This window comes from Trichosurus vulpecula, chromosome 8, assembly GCF_011100635.1.
Source record: "Trichosurus vulpecula isolate mTriVul1 chromosome 8, mTriVul1.pri, whole genome shotgun sequence".
In the NCBI taxonomy this organism is placed as follows: Eukaryota; Metazoa; Chordata; class Mammalia; order Diprotodontia; family Phalangeridae; genus Trichosurus; species Trichosurus vulpecula.
In genome coordinates, this window is record NC_050580.1 from 144,061,461 (window position 1) to 144,083,601 (window position 22,141).

The 22,141-nt window shown below is 40.8% G+C and overlaps 1 pseudogene; it reads left to right on the top strand.

The window, feature by feature from the left end:
• Positions 1–10,244: 10,244 nt before the first annotated feature.
• Positions 10,245–21,882, top strand: LOC118829636 (annotated as a pseudogene).
• Positions 21,883–22,141: the final 259 nt, after the last annotated feature.

Here is a 22,141-nt window from a genome sequence, read left to right on the forward strand (position 1 = left end):
TTAAGTGAATGATTTCTGCAAATCATCAAATACTGTCAAGGGAGTTTCTAACCTATTGTCTCTCAGCATGAACAAACAACTCCATTGTTTTTATCTAACTAAGGACACAAGACTAAATTAATTCCTAAGTGGGAGACCACCCTGTCAATATGTTTCCTTTTAAAAATGTGGTCTCATCTTTGACAGTTATTGGCAAAATTTTAGAAAAATATATTAATGAATTGTGGGTTCTTTAAGAAGTAAGGTAACAAAAAAGTGACAGCAAATCACTTTTAACTTTGATCCAAAGATCAAAAGAACTTTTTAAAAGAGTAATACTTTTACTGCTTTTCAATGTCAGCGTCTTCTTGTTCACCCTCAATTTCCTTGTAAAAAAAAAGTCAGAGAATCAAAATTGTTTATTTTAAAGTGAACACAAATTTGGACCTTGAAGTTTTTATAATAGCTACTCCAGCATCTGCTCTTAAATCTTCATCCAAAAATGCTTAAATCTAATTCTCCCAAACAAAAAGGACCACCTTTATCAGCCATTACCAAATGGGTTCAAAGTAGATGAAGGTTGTAGCTATTATTTGTGGATATTTTCCAAATCTCTAAGTTAAAAGGTTATTTCAAATGTCAAACGGGCACTTAACAGGCAACAGCTGAGAATCTGACTTGATTTTTATTTTGGAGTAAAATCCTTTTCAAGCTAAGGCATTATTCTGTAATTCCTCACATTATCCAGAAGAGCCATCAAATAGAAAATAAAGATATTTTTCACATCCGTAAGTAATTCAGAGACATTGGGGCTGATCCTTCCAATGTGTAGGGCTTGGGAGTAAGGTTGCTCACTTTTGACAGGGACATTAACTTTCCTCAGTCCCCATGGGGACCACTAGGTACACTAGAAGAGATAATTTACTAAATGGATCCTAAGGGACAGAAAGAGTTAATGGACCTATCAAATTTACTCCCCTCTTGCCAGTAGAATTGAGCACATTATATCATTAAATTCTTTAGACTTCATGGCATAGAGTACTAACTACAGCCATAAATAAATTTCATGATGTATGTATGTACCAAATAATCTTCAACTTTATATAGTTTTTACACCTTCAAGCCATTTGAATGTAACAGGTACACTTTAGAAATAAGATTCCCTCCCAGATTCATTTACACAATCAAATCCCTATTTTCAAAGCAATTTTAAAACAATTTCGCCAGTTTCTTCAGGATCTATTCCTCAAAGAGAATAAATGTGAATAAAAGTAACTGAAAGAGAAAAACTATATCTTCATAAACTGAGTGGCTGGATGGTGAACATAGAAAAGGCAAATACATCATGTTTGTTTTGACTGAAATATAAAAATCAGTTGAACTTTTATTTTTTCCGGATCCCAAAAAATGCTCTAAAGAAATGGAAAGACCTATTAAACCTAGCTATTTTTCTCTTTCACAAATAATTTTAGCTACAGACTAAAAACATGACCCACAGAGAAAATTTTCGTAACCAAGGAGAAGTTTTGAATGGCCAGCAAAGAGCCAACTACCAAATTTAGAGTACAATGTTTGAATGACACAGAACTGAAAATCCCTGGCTTCCTTCAACACTGGAATTTCTCACTCTAAGAATATTCTTACCGAGCAGGATTTAGTATATGGTGGATATGGTATGTGGAGATATATATATATATATATATATAGTATATGAATAAACTTTGGACTCTAAATTCATTAAGAAGCAGAAAGGTGGAAGTTAAGTGGAAGTTTCAGCAACCACATGAAATGAGAAGATTGCTTTTTAGGATGTTGCAGGGCATTCAAGGGACCAACAAATATCAACGCTACTACTTGTCATATACAGAACAGGGGTGGGGAACCTGCGGCCTTGAGGCCACATGTGGCCCTCTAGGTCCTCAAGTGCAGGGATTTGGGATTTGTTCTGTGAAGTCTGGATTCAGTCAAAGGGCTACATTTGAGGACCTAGAGGGCTAGATCTGGCCTCGAGGCCACAGGTTCCCCATTCTTGCAATAGGGTGATTCAGGAGTGGTCTATATTTCATGCCATTCAAGGATCCTTATGGACAGGACCTGTCTCTAATTTCATCTTTGTATCACAGAGCCAGAGTGGTATGCAGTGGGGGAGGGCGCGGGGAGAATAGCTGTGTGATTTGATTTAGAAGACAGCTCAAATTCTGATTCTGCCATTTATTATCACATGCAAATTTGTTTATCCTTCCTCAACCTTAGATTCCTCACCTGCATAATAAGAGGGTTGGATCCTACAGCCTCTCAGGTCTCTGCCTGATATCTATAATCCTGTATTTTTTGGACTACTCCTGTGATTTCAGCAATGTGGGGAAATCCCTGTATAAGAACTCTCTTCACCTGTGCAGATCAGCAACAAATCCATCTAGTCACAGAGAGTTTCCAGGGGCACTGGGAGGTTAAGTAACTTCTCCATGATTGCACACTATCCAGGTACACGGAAGGAAGGGAGGGAGGGAGGAAGGGAGGAAAGAAGGAAGAAAGGAAGGAAAGAAGGAAGAAAGGAAGGAAAGAAGGAAGGAAGTAAGAAAAGAAGGAAGGAAGGAAGGAAGGAAGGAAGGAAGGAAGGAAGGAAGGAAGGAAAAGAGCATTTATTAAGTGACTGTGCCAAGCATTGTGTTAAATACTTTACAAATGTTATCTCATGTGATCCTCACAACCACCCTGGCTATTATAACTCCACTTTATGATTGAGGAAACTGAGACAAACAGAAGTTAAGTGGTTTGCCCAGAGCCACACAGCTAATAAATATCTAAGGTCCTCCCACCTCCAAGCCCAGCAGTGTATCCACTACATCTAGCTGCCTGTGTCAGAAGCAGGTCTTGAATATCCCCTATCTCAAGCCGTACCTCACTTTACACTTGTAGTTAATTAATAAATGTTTATTGAATTGAATTTCCCTTGGCTTTCCTCCTGCTGGTAGCTGGATCAGCTCACTTTGTCTTCTTTATCACTAAGTGAAGTTACTCTATAATGTCGTTCTTTCATTAAAGTTATTTTTGGGCACTGAATGCTGCTGGGCCAAAGTACCAAAGAAAAGCAAGTTACAAAGATGATGATTAGTTAAAAAGTTTGCAGAGTATTTTGCACACATCTCATTTAAGCCTCACAACCACCCTGTGAGAGAGGTACCACAGGTGTTATTATTCCCATTACAGATGGGTAAACTGAGGCCAAGAGAAGTTAAGTGACTTGTTTATGTTCATACAGGCTACTGAGAGGCAGAGGCAGGATCTGACTCAGGTTGTCATGACCCCAAGGCCAGCTCTCCTTTCAGGATACAATCTTAGCACTTCAAATAAAACTTCCTTGTTTTTAAAAATGGACAAAGTACGTCTTCTTGTCATCCAAAAAAAAGAAAAGGAACCCTCCTAACCAAGCTTGCTTACTCATCTCTGTTTACACTGTAAAGAAGATCTAGGGACATGTAGCAAGCCAGGAGAGAACTGGGCAGAATATTGTTGTGTTCATTCATTCAGTTTTGTCTTATCCTACGTGATCCCATGGACTTTGTCCATGAGGTTTTCTTGGCAAAGAGTGGCTTACCATTTCCTTCTCCAGTGTGTCCCCATTTTATAGAAGAGGAACTGAGGCAAATAGGGGTTAAGTGATTTACCCAAAGTCACACAGCTAGTGTCTGAGGCTGGATTTGAACTCAGATTTTCCTGACTCCAGGTCTGGTGCCCTACCCACTGCACCCCCTAGCTGACCCTACAATACTGTTAGGAACTATGAACTTGATGTTGTAACATTTTGAAGATGCCACGAAGTATAACCTGCAACAAACCAATCATGCCTCATTTCTCCCTTGATCTCATCGCTGGGAAGTTTGAGATAAGGCCAGCCACAACAACAACAGACAGTTATTCGTTTCCCTGGAGTTTTTCTTATGGCTTTTTCAGTCTGACGTTTTCTTCTTTAACAAATTGTAACAATAGCACTCTTTCAAGCACAACTAACTGCTTTTTAATTAAGGGAAAATTTGCTTCCTCTTCCCTGAGCAATAAGCTTGCCAACAAAGTCTCCCTGAAGCTCACATGAACTGCCAAAGATTCAGTTAGCCTTCCAAAAGACATCACCTCTTCCTCTTGGTCTTTGTGGCCTTGAGCCATGCCCCAGTGTCCTCTCCATTCAGCCTGCTGTCCTGCAATGTTGATGGCTGTCTTTCCAAGTGGCCTAGTGGTCTGAGTGGTCCATTTGTGTGCAGCTTCGTGAAGGCAGAGAGAGGCTGTGAAGATATCACAGAGAAGAATGGCAGAGGCAATCATGAAGGCCGCCTTCTAACATTTAATGAGGAGCTGAGACGTAGCAGGGGAAGAAGACTTGTTCTTTGTTGCTTCGGGTGCTAGGTTTAGGACCAATGGAAGGAATAACAAGGAGTAGTTTGGGTACAGTATAAGAAAGAGCATCCAAACAATTAAAACTGTCCAACAATGGTATTGATTGACCCAAGAGATAGCAAGCTCCTTGCCACTGGAGATGTTCAAAGGGAGCCAAGCTGGCCATCTGCTGGGGATTCTTGCAAAGGATGAGTAGTCATATAAGATGAACTCTGAAATCCTGCCCAACACTAAGATTACATGAGTTTGTTAAATACCTTATCACCTCACTTAAAGATAATTTCTGTATAGATGATTTCCAGATCTATATATCCAGCCCTAACCTCTCTCCTGACCTCCAATCTCACATCACCAACAGTTGCTTGGACATATTGAACCAAATGTTCCATAGACATCTCAAACTCAACATGTCTGGAACTAAAGTTATCATCTTTCCCTAAAATTCTCCCCTCTTCCAAACATCCTATTGAGCGCACTAGTCACCCAGGCTCGTAACTTCAGTCACCCTCACCTCTTCTCTGACACTCAGTCCACATATTCAATCTGTTGCCGAGCTTTAACGCTTCTGTCTTTACAACATCTGTTGCATCTGCCCCCTTCTCTCCACTCACAAGGGTACCATCCTGGCAGCAGCACCTCATTCCTGAGGAATCGCAGTAGCCTTATGGTTGGTCTCTCTGCCTCTCATATCTTTCCACTCCAATCCACCTTCCACCAAGCTACCTAAGATATTTTTCTTAAGTGCAGGTCTGATCGTATCGCTCACTTACTCAATAAATACCAGTAACTTCCTATTATCTCTTGTTGTTTAGTCAGTCATATCTGATTCTTTGCGACCCTATTTGGGGTTTTCTTGGCAAAGATACTGGTCTGGTTTGCCATTTCCTTCTCCAGCCCATTTTACAGATTAGGAAACTAAGGCAACCAAGGTTAAGTGACTCACCCAGGGTCACACAGCTAGTAAGTGTCTGACGCTGAATTTGAACTCAGGTCTTCCCAATTCCAGGCAGAGCGCTCTATCTACTGCACCATCTAGCTGCCCTATATATTACATATGTTATGTACTACCTCTAGGATCAAACATAAAATCTTGTTTGACAGAGCCCTTCATATTATGACTCCTTCCTACCTTTCCAATCTTGTTACACTTTACTCTTCTCCACAGATTTTTGTGATCCAGTGATACATACCTTTGTGCTATCCCTCACACACAACATGCCATCTCCTGACTTTCTGCCTATCTCCCATGTCTGGAACATCCCAACTCCTCATCTCTATTGGCTAGTTTCCCTGGATTTCTTCAAGATTTAGCTCAAATCCAGCCTTCTGCAGGAGGCCTTTTCAGTCCTTGCCCCCCTTCCTACTGCTAGTGCCTTCCCCTCGCAGACTACCTACCCTCTACTCTCTACATATCTTCCACACACCTAGTTGTTTGCACATTGTCTCTCCCATTAGAAGGTGAGCTTCTTGAGGGCTAGAACTGTATTTTTGCCTTTCTTTTCCTCGCATCTAATAAGTGTCTAGCAAATATTTGTTGACTGAATGACTTTAACCTTTTGTTTGGTTATATTTCATATCCAGCTCTTCCTTGGAGATGGAAAAAAATGGTCCCATCCCTGGAGGAATCCAATTATTATCTAACCATTTGTTAGAGATATTGTCGAGGAGTTTCATACTAAGGGAATAGATTGGATTCAATGACCTCTGAGGTTCCTGCCAACTGAAATTCTATGACTCTAAATAAAAGCATAAATAGGAACGATTTCTGTTTTATACTAGCCAATTCTACTTCAATGAGTTTTCTATTAATAATTCTATATTTCACATCTGTCCACAAGCCTGTCATCATTATTCTCAAACTCCCCTGTTCCCTGCAAATTCATAATCATATCTTGCTGTATTTCCTTACTTTTCTTCTCCGATATACTTTTAAAAAATTTTATATATTTTTAATTTTCAACATTCACTTTTATAAAATTTTGAGTTCTAAATTTCCCCCCCTCTTCTCCCATCTCCTTCTTCTCCCCCCTCCCCAAGATGGCGTGTAACCTGATATAGGTTTAGGCTATGCATGTACAATCATATTAAGCATATTTCCACATTAATCATGTGGTGAAAAAAGAAAGAGAACAAAGGCGGAAAACAACAAGAAAGAAAAAAATGAAAAAAAAAGGGAGAGAGAATTGTATGCGTAGATCTGAATTCAGACTCCATAGTTCTTTCTCTGGATGCGGATTGCATTTTACATCATGAGTCCCTTGGAATTGTCTGAGATCATTGCATTGCTGAGAAGAGTTAAGTCTAACAAGGCTGGTCATTGCACAATGTTGCTGCTACTGTGTACAATGTTCTCCCGGTTCTGCTCATTTCACTCAGCATCAGTTCATGCAAGTCTTTCCAGGTCTTCTGAAATCTATCTGGCACACTTTTCTAACTGTTCTTGAAGTGCCTCTGTGACTTTGAACAGTAATGTCCACTTGTATCCTTACTTCTTAACCTGAACTTATCGACCACCAGTTTTCCTGGCAGTACAAAAATACAATGTTTTTCAATAAAATTAGATCACGGAAAAGGAGCATTTTAGAATATACCTGCAGCAAGTGTTACCGTTCCCTCAAGAATTCTAAGGGGCAATGTCAGCTCAGATTTATCTAGCCCTTTGTGGTTTGCAAAGTGCTTTATGTAAATAATCTTATTTGAACCCCACAGCCATGCTATTGTTAGTAATAACAGAGTAATTACTGTTCCTATTTTATAGATGAGAAAACTGAGGTTCAAAGAGATTAAGTGACTTGCCCAGGGTTACACAGCTATTAGGTGCTTCAGAAAGGTTTTAAACTTGATTCTTCCTGACTCTAAATCCAGCACTGTATCTGTTCCTTTGCTTCACTGAAGTAAGAATTAAAAGCCAGGCCTGGGACATGAAGTACACACATGTGCACTCACTGACATGCATACATACACACAAATTACATACACAAAGGTACAGGATGGGTAAGAAATGATTAGCGTGCAGTACGTGTTTGAAATAAAAACAGCAACACCTAAGACTTAGTGGATGGCAAACAATGACTTAGCAGCATGATATAACAGTTTTAGAAACTCATGTGATCTTAAGCTGCATTAGTAAGAATACACCAGTGAGAAATAAAAAAAAATGGAAGAGCTTTTCTGTATCTCACCTTAATCAGAGTACATCTGAAGTATTGTCTTCAGTTTTGGGTACTTTAATTAAGGACAACATTGAAAAGATTGAAGGAACCCAAAAGAAAATAACCTGAATGGTGAAGGAATTCAGAACCAAAACTTATGAACATCATTTGAAAGAACTAGAGATAGTTAACAAAGAGCTGAACATACTTTGTTGGATGGACATGTGCTAGTAATCTAGGTAACCCTAGAACTAGAACCAGTATGTGAAAGTTGCAGAGAGATAGATTTTTGTTGTTGTTCAGTCCCTTCTCAGCTGTATCCCACTCTCCATGACCCCATTTGGGTTTTTTTGGCAAAGATACTGGAATTGTTTTCCATTTCCTTCTCCAACTCATTTTACAATTGAGGAAACTGAGGCAAATAGGATTAAGTGACTTGCCCAGGGTCACATAGCTAGGAAGTATCTAAGACCAGATTTGCGCTCAGGAAGATGAGGCTTCCTGACTCCAGGCCCAACACTCTATCTACTTTGCCACCTAGCTGCCCCATGAGATAGATTTTAGCTGAATGTTAAGGAAAAACTTTCTTACCAAGTAGTTCCAAAATGAGATGATGTCCTCTGGAGAGATTATGTTTTCTATCACTAGAGATCTTTGCAGAGATGCTAAATGACTGTCATGTTCAAAAAAAAAGATTCATGTTCAGAGATAGATTGGACTAGATAACTTCTAGGCTACTTTCTAAATCAAGAATCAGATGACAGGAAGACTTTCAATTCAATCCAATAAAGATTAGATCCATCATTAACAAGGATCCATGTGCTGGGGCAGAGATACCTGCCCTCAAAAACTGAACATTCTCCTTTGACTCTCCTTTAAGGTTTGGGCCTCATATACACAAGTAGCAAGGACTGTGACACAAGATCATTGAAGCATTAAAAAGTACTATTTTATGGAAAGGCACATATGTCCCCAAGATGCTGATCTACAGATAGAAAGCAGGAATACCATGTTAATACTTCATTTCTAAGACCAAAGCAAAGCATTGGTCCATATGTTCCCATACAAAGAAAATGTCAAAGCCAGTCCAGCTACATTCAAGTTTCCCTTAATTCCCCTTCAACAAAATTCTCCTGTTATCAATAAGGCTCCCAACTACAAGACTGTGCCGTGTTTTGAATGCTATGCCAAGGAGTTTATGCTTTATTTGATAGGATCAGAGCTTTGGGAAGGTTAATTGTAAAGGTATATGGTACAAATAGGAAGAAGGAGAAACAAGACTTGAAGAAACCACTTTGAAGACCAAAGGTAATGAGGGCTTATACTAGAGCATTAGTCAAAGGAGACAGATATGAGAGACACTGTGAAGGAACCATTGGCAGAATTTTCCAGCTTACTGGGTGAGGGATAAGGCATTGGAGTGATAGTCAAGGGAGAGGAAAGAGTCAAAGTTGACCCAGAGGTTGGTAGTGTCATTAATAGAAATGGGGAAGCTTTCTTTGGAGGTCTTTAGAAATAGGACAGAGTCACATCTGTCTGGAATGATTTCATTCTGATCCTGTCTAAAGTAATTGTCATTGATTAAAAGGCCTACTCAAGGTTCCTTCCAGTTTCCTAGTTTTATAAAAAGAAGTCACACAAGATGTTGGCACCTTGAGGTATTTTCAGTCCTTGGATAGCTCCTAAACTTTTATTAGATCAGCTTTAGGGAGTAAAAACCTGAAGCTCAGCCTATGACTCTCCAGTGAAATATAGCCACTTCAACCAGATATTCTTCTCACTGTCAGTAATTACCATAAGCTCATATGTATCAACAGTCTCTGTTACATTGGTAGGGAAAAAAACTAAATATAATAGCAGCTTACATTTCTATAGCTCTTCCTGGTTACAAAGAGCCTGATGCACATTATCTCATTTGATGGTTTCATTTAACATTTTCTAAAAACGGCTCAGAAAAAAAGTCCAAATGGATAAAACAAGGAGAAATTGGGGTTTGGGTAAGATTTAGAAGATTAAAAATTGGAGCTTTGGGAGCCAGTACTTGCTGTCACCTGTTAGGGGAGGTGCTATGTCATAGGGGTTAGCAGGGGTGGGGAACCTGCAGCCTCGAGGTCACATGTGGCCTTCTAGGTCCTCAAGTATGGCCCTTTGACTGACAGTCATGTAGCATCAAGGTGGCTCTAACCCCCACCCCTGGGTTAGAGCATTGGACTTTGAGTCCAGAAGCCTGGATTCCAATCCCACCTCTGCCACTTACTGCCTGTGTGACCATGAGCAACATCTTTGAGTCTCAGATTCCGTATCTATGAAACTGGGTTAGCAAAACCTGTGGTACTTATTTCATAGGGTGACTATGAGGTTCAAAGGAGGTAATACAGGGCATCTCAAAAGCTTTAGTGTTGTTTAAAGTTATTAAGAGCTTTGGCACTGTGTAAACTGTAAAGTACCATATGAATATAAATCATTACTACATGAAAGGGAATGTCAGGGAATCTCAGTTATTACTACAATCAGAAAATCCCAAACTTCTAAAATTACCCTCATTGTATACTTTCATGACTCTCCTCTTATGAGGGAGAGTAAACCACACACACACACACACACACACACACACACACACACACACACACACACACACACACACCTAAAGGGCTTGATCTTGTATCTTACAGGGCCAGAGGTAGGGACTTAACTTTATCTGATACATTTTGAAAGACAAGGATGTGGCATCTGGAATTGGAGAAACATCTCAGCCAAACCAATGAAAAACAACTCTTTTGTTCACAGACTCTTCCTGAAAAGCTGCATGAAGAAAGGAGGATGAGAGTCAAGACAAGTTTTGATAAGTCATTTAGACCAAAGGCCATGGTAGCTACTTTTCCCCCAAAATATTCCAGTACAGGCCAGGATTTGCACCTGCAAGCTGAGTGCCTTTATCTATAGAATGATGCTCAGGAGAATGTGTATATATGTGTTATGCATGTGTCTGTATCCTGAGCAGAAATTCAACCAAAGCCCAAGCTAGATTCCAGCTTCTTTTCCCAGTTTCACTTGTATAAACCAGGGTTTTTCCTCCACTTAAACAAAAACAATTTGTTTTACTTTGATAGGTCCTTCTAAATAATGGTTTCATCATTAAACATCTGGCTTCTTCCTAGCAGATTAGGCCTCCAATGAGGAAAGTGTGTTTATAATTCTAATTTGAAACACAGCACATTAATATGCTGATCCTCATAATGTTTGCCTTAACCTGTTTGGAGAAATTATGACTACAAATATCTTGTACACAACACCTCTAAACTACCAGCTTGTACAAACAACATAAGAGCCGATGCAGCCTCATACAGATGATTAGACCCACTTCAGAGGCAATCATGATTAGCGCTTTGGCTGGGAGCCATATTTTACACATAAACAAAGCATCTGTTTCTGAGTTCTTGTCCCAGGCTAATAGACCCACCTCCACTATTACTAATAAGCACATTCAAGAAGGCCAGATGGCCTGCTTGGAACAGCCCTGCCTTTTCCTGAGCTAGGCACACTGGAATGATGGAGCCAGAGTTTGGCTGGAAGTCACATTTCCTTGGGCTCGTTGAGTCCATGATGCTGAACACAAACTGGCTGCACTAGAGACGGATGTAAATGTGGGCGCTATTCATTATTTACAGCTGGCACTCTGCCATCACTTTCTCCTCTGGGTGATCCCTGCCTGTAGGTACAAGGGAAGACATCTGATGAGTACAGGGCATTACTGGCGGAGTCAATCCATTGCAATTCAATCTCTTTAATTCTGCCTGGGGTTCTGCAGGCTCAGCAGATTTTGGCCTGCAGGAAAGCTGAGCTTCCCATTCGCTTTCATGGTAAGGGATGTACCTGTACAGATGATTGTGGCTTCCACGTTACAACCAAATCTATTTTTTTCATTGCCTAACCTGTCCATTCAAAGAACACTGGGTGCCATGCCCATGTTATTAGATGAAGGCCTTTGTCTAACTTCCAGATTGAGAGCCAAGCAAGAAAGGATTTTTAAGCAGATGAGAGGGAAAAGTCAGAAGAAATGGAGTCCAAGGTCTGCCACTAACTAATTTCATGAGCTTATTTCCCTCTCTCATATGATTTCTCATATGAAACTATGATTTCTCACATGACAATAAAAATAAAAATAGGAGGGAAGCTGAATTGGGATGCTGAAGGGTAAAGGTTAGCATGTTTGATTTTTATCAACAGTCCTAATTCAGATCCTGGGGCAGCTAAGTGCTGGGCCTAGAGTCAGGAACATTCATCTTCACAAGTTCAAATCTAGCATCAGACACTTTCTAGCTATGTGACCCTGGGTAAGTCACTTAACCCTGTTTGCCTCAGTTTCTCATCTATAAAATGAGCTAGAAAATGAAATGGCAAACCACTCCAGTATATTTGCTGAGAAAACCCCAAACGAGGTCACGAAGAGTCAGACATGACTGAAATGACTCAACAATAAAAAGTTCAAATCCTGGTGGAAACATTTCCACCCATCCTATGCCATAAGATAGACTTCATTTTGGGGAGGCAGGGTGTGGCCATAGGAAGAGCATTAGGTATAGAGTCAGAGGGCTGGGACTTGAATTTCATCTGCCATTTATTCCCTCGATGGCCTTAGGCAAGTCACTCAACCTCTCCAGTCCTTAGTTCCCTCATCTGTGAAATGGGGGGAGAGAGTTTGGAGTAAATGGCAGGCCCTTCATCTCTAGTTCTATGATCCTGTGATCCTATGTTTATGAGATTCCCTAAACTCTCTTTAAACTCTAACCTACGTTATCAAGCAAAATTAGGCAGTGACTAGGTTACATCAGCAGGCAGTCTCTGCAAAATCTCAAAAAAATAAAACCCTTCAGATCCAACCTTTGTCTGGATCTTTCCGTTGCCCCATCACATCTTCTTTGAATCATACTTAATAATAATATTGAACATTTATGTAGTATTTTAAAGTTTGCCAAGTGCTTTACATAACATATGCATATATGTGTACACATACACACACACACACACACACACACACACACACATAATCTCATCTGATCCTCACAGGAGCTGTGTGAAGCATGTGCTGTTATCATCCCCCAGATGGGAAAGCTAAAGCTGAAAGAAATTAAATGACTTGTGCACTTTCACACAGCTATTGATCATCTGAAACAGGATTTGAACTCAGGTTTTCCCAACTCCAAGACCAGTACTCTACCCACCGTATGACCTGGCTATTTCTAATAATATTAGATAATAATTATTTGTACATGCCATACCCTACATCCCCCACCATCAGACCCACACAATTCCATAGTTCATCTCCGAAAAGACAACTCATTTTTTTTAAAAGATGAGAATGTCTGTCCTTCTCTGAAGGTCTTGCCGGTCACAACCCTGATTTCAAGGGGTTATTATAGGAATTATTTCAAAATTAGAATAAAATATGAAGGTTGTAGCATCCAGATCTTTCTCACCATAAAAACCTATATCCGTATCTCAGGCACATTGGAATGCTAAAGATAAGGCTAGACAAGTTTGTTTCTTGTTGGTTTAGAGGAACTATTGATATACGACCATCAATTAACAACTAGGCAAATGCTTTTCCTCCTGTTCACCTTATTGCTAACTAGCCTAGAGCCAAAGCGTGAACAGTGTGGGCAGGGGTGGGGGGGGACGGGGAATAAAGGGAGATAAAGAGTCAGCTTCACTAGATTTGCCACTCTAGAAAAACACTGAAAGAAGTCGAAACACTTGGCCACAGCTGGGTTTTGGGATTGTGACTTTTATTTTTTGTCATCCATGCCATATATTTCCATTATAAGCATCATGAGGACAGGAAGTATGTTTTAATTATTTTTATGTTTACCACAGTACTGAGCTGAGCATTGCATTTAATAAAAGTTTATTCAATGAATAAATGCAATGGATTTCTGACTCCCATTGCAGTATTCACTATTCACATCTATCAGGAATTTGTGGGGCAGCTAGGTGGCATTGTGGATAGATCGCCAGCCCTGGAGTCAAGAGAATCTGAGTTCAAATCCAGCCTCACATGCTTACTGGCTATCTAACCCTGAGCAAGTCACGTAACCCCAAAGGCTTTAAAAAAAAAAAAGAACTTGTACAAATAAATGTAGTCATTAAGTCCCTCTTACCAGAGTACAGAGTGGAGGGACAGTGAGTGTGGCATCAGGAAAGGAGTACTAGACTTGAAGAGAGAGGGCCTGAGTTCAAGCCCAGCCTAGGATACTTCTAACCTCTGTGACCTTGGGCAGGCAGCTTCCACTTCCCGAGCATCAGTTTCTTCATCAATAAAAGGAGAGAGTTAATCTTTTGGACATAGAATCATATGAAATTATAATTAGTTGTTATTGCTACAAAGTGTCCCAAAAGTCCAAGGGCAGTTTTAAGCTACTTTTAGGATACCCTGCACAGTGCTTTAAAGTTTTCAAAATGTTTTTACATATATTATCTTATTTAATCCAAGCAACCCTGTGAGGTCAGTACCGCAGGTGCTAGTATCCTATTTTGCAGATAAGAAAATTGAGACTCAAAGAGATTAAATGACCTTCCCAGGGTCCCACAGATACTTTTCACATGATATTTTGACATATGTGACCATATTACTTTCTTGATTAAAAAAAAATCTTTAATGGCTACCTATTTTATGGCTACCTATTGCCTGTAATATCCTGAGATTAAAGATAGAAGGAAGTTTAGAAAATTATCAGGTCCAAAATTCTTCATTTTACAGATGAGGAATCTGAGCCCAGAAATGTTGACTTTCCCAAGGTCACACACGAAATGACAGCAGCAAATTTCTTTTTGTTGATTTGTTTCCATCGTGTCTGATTCCCTCTGACTTGATTTGGGGTTTTCCTGGTAAAGATCCTGGAGTGGCCTTTCCCCCAAGGGTGCCAAAGGTGAAGAAGGAAGCCATTGTTCCCCCCAAGACAGAAGCCAAGTCCAAGAAGGCAGTGTTGAAGGGCATCCATAGCCACAAAAAAAAGAAGATCCAAACATCCCCCACCTTCCAGCGACCCAAGACACTAAGACTTCAAAGGCAGCCCAAATACCCTCAGAAAAGTGCCCCTCAGAGAAACAAGCTGGATCACTATGCCATCATTAAATTCCCCTTGACCACTAAGTCTATATATCATTAAGGGAGAATTCATGATTTCAAAGAAAATCATGAATATGCCTGAATGGTCCAGAATCGCAGGATATAAGGAATTCTCTAAGTAGAAGGAAGAGGAGTTAAAGCATTTATTCAAGCTCCAAAATAGCAGACCCATGGACCAGTGTCCCCAATTCGATATCCTGGCAAGAACCTTCCAAACCCAATATGCCCATCTCACAATAGTGACCAGGAGGTTACAGAAAAATATTATGGCAGCATGCCAAGCCATACTGGTGCTTCCCCCCAATACTAGGGCCCCCCAGTAAGAAGATTACCCACTGGCCTCAAGCCCTTGCTCTTCACTCTCCAGTCTGTACCAGGGCTAGTCCTGCTTTTAGTAGCGCCTGCCGCCACCCACTGCTTCTTCTTCTCCTCCCTCCACTACGTCTCAATCTCCAAGCTATGTTCTCTCCTTTTATATAGTCTCCAGACATCATCCCATCGACTAGAATGCCATCTGAGCGACCAGAACTCAGGTGCCTACCATTGGCTCTGGTCTTAGCCACTCACCCTAGGACCCTGAGAGCCTCCCCCTGCCCCAAACCTATTCAAATGGGTGGGAAAGATCTTCTCATTTACTGATTGCCTTTACATTCTGCCCCAAGATCTTTCACCTCCATTACATAGGCAACTTGTGTCTAAATAGGTACAAACTCTTTTTCTTCCCCTTTTTTTTGTACAATAGAATCCCTCCCCCAAAATGAACCCATCACTTTTGCAAAATACTTAACATAATATCTCATCATCAGAGTGGCCACATGGCTAACTTGTCAGCCCCTAGATCTTTATATCCATTACATAGGTCAATGGGAAACGGGTGTCAATAATACCATAACAATAAAACAATATGGCAAGGATAATACAAAGTAAGAACACAGAACAATATCATCATTCCGCCCTCCCCTCCCCCAAATGAACGGGGCTCAAAATCCTGGGGTAAGGGACTAAGGTCTCATTTTCCATAGCTTCTTCTTGCTGAAATTGGAGGTAGAGTTGTCCCTACCCCAAGATGTCAAGAGTCCCATTTGAGAGGTCAGTTCTTTAGCAAGCTGGCAGGAGTTCCAGGAATGCTAGGTGCTTAGGCAGTCAGTCATCTGAAAGTGTAGGGTACTTAGGGTACTTAAGCCTAAGGGAGACAGAACTAGCAACAAAGTTAACCAAAACAAAGAACAAAAAGGATAGGTGAGTATGAGTTATTATCCTTCAAATAAAACCATCTCCATTTTCATTGAGACTCCAATTATGCAAAGATTCGATCTCATAGCCTAACTCAGATATACAAACTTTCATCTGTTAATCACACAAGATCACCTTCCCTCCCAGTGGCTTGTGGCATTTATCAGCATCAGCCATGCTTCTGGAGTCCATGAATCTATTATTATAGCCCTATTCACGGTGAAATATATGGTTCAGGGGTACAATTTGGTAATTATCTTCCCCTGAATAGACAACTGTTACTGTATTGTCCTTCCCATGGGCTATGACTTCTGCAGCCTTTGGAACACCATTCGGCTTCCGTTTTACCCATACCTTAGCTCCCAATTTTATTCCATCAGTAGAACCAAAACTTTCCTTTCCTCTGAGAGTTATTTTGGAGGGAGGGTCAGTTTTCACAAAGGGTACTTTTTCATAGGGGTTAATAATCATTTGGACTATCCTATCATTTCTACAAAACTGTACAGGTTTTTTAACCAAATTCTGGAGCGTCACAACAATTTCTCTTTGATAATTAGAATCTATCACTCCAGCCAATACATGTACTCCTTGAGCTGCTAATCCTGGTTTAGGTAATATCCGTCCAAAATGATTCCTGGGGATTCTCATACATATCCCAGTAGAGATTTCTCTTATCTCTTTCCTACTCAACCTAAAATTTTCTATACAATGTAAATCATACCTTGCTGAACCAGGTGTTCCTAGGCACGGTGGTGGGACACCTTCCCTCACAGTCCAAAATTCAATATTTTGGATCTCACATGTTTGCTGTTTTCTAATCTGAAGATCCAGGGTCATCATTCTGGCTAGAGGTGTACTCCCTCCTAAGGGCCTATTATTCAAACTATGTAAGGCAATAGACAAATTATCCTTCTAATGTCAATATGAATTATTAGAGCTTAATTTTCTTAGCTGTTCTTTCAAAAATCCATTCATTCTTTCAATTAGCCCAGATGCTTGTGGGTAATATGGAATATGATATATCCACTCTATATCATTCAATACACAGTATCTTTTCATTTCATTACCCTTGAAATGTGACCCATTGTCACTTTGAATCTGCATCAGCGTTCCACAGTATAAACTTACAATATCTAGGGTTTTACAGGTGTTTTTCTGAGTTGCATCCTTATAAGAACAAGCCACTAGTATACCTGAATAGGTGTCAACACATGTACATATATATTTACATCCCTTATCTTGGGGTAGTGGTCCAATATAATCTATTTGCCAGATCTGGGCTGGAACTTTTCCCCTTGCTATTTCTCCAGTTACTATCCAAGGAACAGTTTGTTCTTTTTCTAATTGGCATATACAACACTCCTCTGTTATTTGTTTTAACAATGCATGAGAGATACTAATACCTTGATCCTGGGCCCATCGATGGGCAGCTTGGACCCCTAAATGACCAGCTATCTGGTGGACCCATTTTGCTAAGGTTGGGTCATCAGTTGGGGTCAGAGTAGGGACAATATGTTCAGTAGCAATCTTTGCTAGCTGATCCGTGTGTGCATTGTACTCACGTTCTGGTGTGGTCAGGGTCACGTGAGCATCAACACGAAAAACTGACACACTTGTAACCAGAGACATATCCCATATATCTTCCCATAACTCTTTACCCCAAACTTGTTTGCCATGAATCTCCCAATTCTGATTCTTCCATATAGGCATCCACGTAGCTAACCTATTAGCTACCGCCCATGAGTCAGTAAATATATGACAGTGTCCTCCTTTCTCTGTCTTGATGGCTTGATGTACTGCCATCAGTTCAGCATATTGGCTACTTCCCCCTATCCCAGAACTTTCCAGAGTTCGCCTAGTACAGGGGTTATAGGCTACTGCTTTCCAATGTCTCTTGTGTCTCAAATATTTTGCTGTCCCATCAGTAAACCAAGTATGTTTCTTCTGTTCCTTGCTTAGTCCATCATATCCATTATTCCATTTCACTAAGGATGGTACCAACTGTTGCTTAGGTTCAGGGGGTTTTTCATTCCCCTCAGTGTCAATGTTTGCCACAGATTCACATAGAGCAGAAACTCCACTTTTGCCTGCTCTCAACCTATTCTGAATATACCACTTCCATTTGATTATGCTCGCCTCTTGTGCATGTCCAATTCTGTGGGAAGCTGGGATACTCATTACCCAAGTCATAATCGGAATTCCAAGCCTTAATACCACTTCGTGACCCAGAGTCAGGTTGCTCACTTTCTACCAAAGCCCAATATGCAGCTAACAGCTACTTCTCAAAAGGTGTATGCTGCATTCCCGACGAAGGTAGTTTCCTTGACCAAAATCCTAATGGTACACTTCGGCTTTGTTGTTTTTACCACAGACTCCAATTTACATAGTCATCTTGCACAGTCACTTGGAATTCCACTGGCCCATTTTGCATAGGCCATAAATCCAGGGCTAATTGTATAGCAACCTTTGCTTCCTCAAAAGCTCTACTTTGTTCAAGTCCCCAATCAAATTCATATTTCTTCCTGGTGACTTTATATAAGGGTTTCAAAATCTGTCCCAAGTGTGGGATGTCGTATCTCCAATAACCAAATAGCCCTATGAACTTTTGGGCCTCTTTCTCATTAGTAGGGGCAGGAAAATCCTGGATTTTTTTGTCAAGCTTGTGGAAGAATTTCTTGAAGTCCTTTGTTCCACTGTATCCCCCAAAATTTTACAGTTTGAGCTGGCAGGGTTAATTTCCCATCCTTTGCTTTTCATATGGTCAATTAATAGTGTCAAACTCTTCTCCACTTCCTTTATATTTTCTCCCTGTATCATGATGTCATCTATGTAGTAGGTAAGCTGTACACCAGGTAACTTTAATTCATCTAAATGCTCAGCTACAATCTTGTGGCAAATAGTTGGGCTATGACTATATCCTTGTGGCAGGCATGTAAATGTATACTGTTGGCCTTGCCAAGTAAAAGCAAACTGGTCCCATTTCTTGGGGTCTATTGGGATTGTAAGGAAGGCATTGGCCAGATCAATAACTGCATACCAACACCCTTCATGTTTCTGTATTCTCTCTATTAAAGTAACAGTGTCTGGAACAGCAGCATACAGGGGAGGAGTCACTTTGTTCAGCTGTGTATAATCTACTGTCATCCTCCATGTTCCACCTGACTTTCAAACTGTCCAGACAGGGTTGTTCTGTTGAGTGGTTGTAGGGACTAACACTCCCACTTCAACATATTCTTTTATAGTACCAGCAATTTCATCTTGTCCACCTGGCACACGACATTGCCTCAAAGCAATTACTTCAGAAGGTTCAGGCAAAGTGATTGGATCCATCTTTATTTTCCCCACTAAAACTGCATTAGCGCCTACTTTCCTTACAGCAAATTGTCATTTCCCTTCAGGTAAATCCAAGGTCATACCCTTCAATACATCTATTCCAATGATGCATTCAGGAATCAGCACAATAACCAGAGTATATTCTTTCTTGGGCAATTATCCAATTTTCATCATCAATTTAACTTGTCTGGCTGATATTTCAGCCCCTCCTAATGCTGTGATGGTAATAGGAGTTCCATGCCTGAACTTGTCTGGATTTCCACAGATAAGGGTGGCCTCTGCCCCAGTATCTATTAATGCCCTAGTTACCATACTTGACCCATTTTTCTAATATATGGTCAAGTTAATGCGGGGTCTGCAATCCAGCCTGTGTATTTCCTTGATTTGGACTGGGGCTTGGCCTGTTTCCTAGTATTCCCTAACATGTGACTCACTTGGGTGTCAGGGTTCAGGGTCTGTAGCATCTACAGGAGCAGTTCTTATTTCCCTATTTCATCTGTTATCAAGTCCTTTATCTTGGTACATTCTGTACAGTTCATTGGTTGGAATGCTATCTATCATTTCAAAGTCTACCCCAGCTCTCAACAGAGCAGTGAACATTTCTTTTCTTGTCACTCCATTTTGGCGCCAAATTTGCTGGTTATTCACTCTCCTCTCTTGTGGAGATCTATCCCTTCCCCAGTCTCCTAAGTCACTTAACTGTGAAATCTTATCTATCACCACCAAAAGACGGCTCCCTACTTCCCCAAGTAACAGAGTCAAAATTAGGTGTTTATAAGCAGGAGGAGCTGTCCTATTAAATTCCTAGGAGGGACTCCCAAGAGATCATTGTAATATGTGTTTGTAGTTCCTGCCATGATAGCAGTCTTCATTACCTCTTCCTTTAGTTTTATGATACAATCTCTAAGTGAATACCAAGGTTTATTCTCAGTGGGCCACGTAGAATCAGTAGCATATCTCTTATTACATCCCTCAGCGGCTAATGCCAACAGATTAGTCTTGCTATTACCATCTCTTTGCTAATGATGTTCCCTAAATGCTTGCTGAACTAGAGGATCATGGCTGATACCTATGAATTTCATATAATCCACCCTATCTACTGATATTCCACCGGCCCCTTGGTCACTGAGTCTTACCATCCAAGATATTAATGGTTCTCCCATTCTTTGGGTCAATCTACTCAAAATGTCTGTTATCTCTTGCTGTGAAAAATCTTCCTGAATTTCCCTCATAACTGAATTGTCACCTTGGGTTTCTGTCCTCCTCCTTCGTACGGGACGAATGTCTGTCTATTTGACCATCTCTCATTCTCTACGCGAGGGACATCCTGAACTCTAGTAGCATTTTGTGCCTTAGCCCCTGACATTGTCTCATTTTCTCTCCACTTCCTTCCCCTGCCACCATGGCAAGGACAAAGCAGGCAGTCAGGCTCGACCTGGGCTGAGTTGAAATTCACTCTTTGCCTATCTGGCCTCCTGTTGCTCTCACTTGAGTCAGTAGACTCTTGAGCAACAATATGTTCTCCTGCTGTCTGAGATTCCCCATCTTGCTGTGGCGTAGGAGTGTCCCCATTTCTTTCACTTAATCTCAATCTTTCATACACTAGCCAGTAGGCTGATAACACTATCCAGCTTTGCCTAGATAGTGATGCCCCTGACTGAATTCTAAACTCTTGTAAACATCTTTCCAAATTTCTGGGATCTCCTCGCTGTAGCCTTGGTTCCCAGTTTTCACAGAATCCAGCTCTTTTAGCCCATTCCTTTGCTAGGGAGGAATAAAATGGATCCTCCCACCCGGGGATATTCATCTCTTCCTCTGAAGTTCTTCTGCTTCTAGAGATCCTATGTCATTAAGGCAGAATTCATGATTTCAAAGAAAATCATGAATATGCCTGAATGGTCCAGAATTGCAGGATATAAGGAATTCTCTAAGTAGAAGGCAGAGGAGTTAAAGCATTTATTCAAGCTCCAAAATAGCAGACCCATGGACCAGAGTCCCCAGTTCGATATTCTGGCAAGAACCTTCTAAAATCAATATGCCTATCTCACAATAGTGACCAGGAGATTACAAAAAAAATATTATGGCAGCAAGCCAAGCCATACTGGTGCTTCCCCCCAGTGCTAGGGCCCTCCAGTAAGAAGATTACCCACTGGCCTCAAGCCCTTACTCAGCACTCTCCAGTCTGCACCAGGGTCAGTCCTGCTTTTAGTAGCACCTGCCACACGCCACTTCTTCTTTTCTTCCCTCCACTACACCTCAATCTCCAAGCTATGTTCTCTCCTTTTATATAGTTGCCAGACATCATCCCGTCAACTAGAACATCATCTGAGCGACCAGAACTCAGGTGCCTACCATTAGCTCCAGTCTTAGCCACTCACCTGAGAGCCTCGCCTGAAACCTATTCAAATGGGTGGGAAAGATCTTCTCATTTACTGACTGCCTTTACAATCTGCTATGAAGAAGATTGAGGACAACAACACCCTAGTCTTCATTGTGGATGTCAAGGCCAACAAGCATTAGATTACGAAGGCTGTAAAGAAGCTGTATGACATCAGTGTGGCCAAGGTCAACACACTGATCAGGCCTGATGGAGAAAAGAAGGCCTATGTCCAACTTGCTCCAGGCTATAAAGCTTTAGATGTTGCCAACAAAATTGGAATCATCTAAACTGTGTCCAGCTATCCCACTCCGCCTACAATAAAAATTTTCCAGTTACAAAAAAAGATACCAGTGCAGTTTTTGCCTTTTCCTTCTCCAGCTCATGTTAAGATGAGGAAACTGAGGCACATAGGGTTAAGTGACTTGTCCAGGATCAGACAGCTAGGACGTGTCTGAGGCCAAATTTGTACTCAGATCCTGCTGACTCCAGGCCCTATGTTCTATCCACTGCACCACCTAGCCATCCTAGCAGTAAAACCAGGATTTA